We start from the raw sequence: 979 nt of genomic DNA on the forward strand, positions 1-979 counted from the left end.
AAATAATTGGGGGGGGGGGGGAAACTGCCACTTTAATATAACACAGGAGGAAAAAGTGCTATAAGCATATAACATAGGGGGAAAAAGTGTCATTTTTCCATTTATTTATCAATGTTAAAGAAAAAGTAAGGCTCAAATGGAAAACAAGTTAATTTCTAAGTAATCACCCATTAAATATTATCATAGATCATAAATAAAAATTCATTACATCACTGTTTAATAGTTTATTTTGGATTTTTTTTAAAAAAAAAAAATTATTATATAAGTGTGAATATATATAAAATAAAAATGCAATAAAAACCTTTTGTCAAAATATAATACATAAAATTCAACAAATAAAAAAATATAATTTAAAATTTAACATAAAAGTGACATTCTTGGTGTATATTTAGATACAAAATTATTTACCAAAATTTTGATGTCAATTTCTTTTAAAATTTTATTTTTAATTGCAATTAAAACTAACATATGAATTTTAGAAATATAATTATCGAATATAAAAATAATGAATTATATATATTTAAAAAAAAATTGGGCCCTTAAAAGTGGGGTCTCTATGCCGTTGCCGTGATCGCACATGGCCATGGCTATTGTATGTGTCATTCTAAAGAGCACTATGTTAGGGTTTTCTTGAATAAGAGTTAAATTTTGTGAGTATAGTTTGAGTTAAATTAAATTTATAATAAACTCATAATACTAAGGCCCTCCCCAATAGTGGGTTTGGGCACAAATTCTAAGAAATAAAAGCTGATTCATTGTTTTGTTAACTAATGTGATGAAGAAAAATTAGTGATATATTTCTCCTGCAAAGAAGGAATTTTGTCAGCTCAAATGGGACCCACTGAAATGGAAAACAGCTGCTCCCCACTAGAGCCGTCAAAACGGGCTTAGCCCGCCGGCCCGCCACGGGCTACCCGCTTGTTTTTTTCTTAAATTATATATATATATATATATATATATATATATATATATATATATA

Source organism: Ipomoea triloba, chromosome 16, assembly GCF_003576645.1.
Source record: "Ipomoea triloba cultivar NCNSP0323 chromosome 16, ASM357664v1".
Lineage (NCBI taxonomy): Eukaryota > Viridiplantae > Streptophyta > Magnoliopsida > Solanales > Convolvulaceae > Ipomoea > Ipomoea triloba.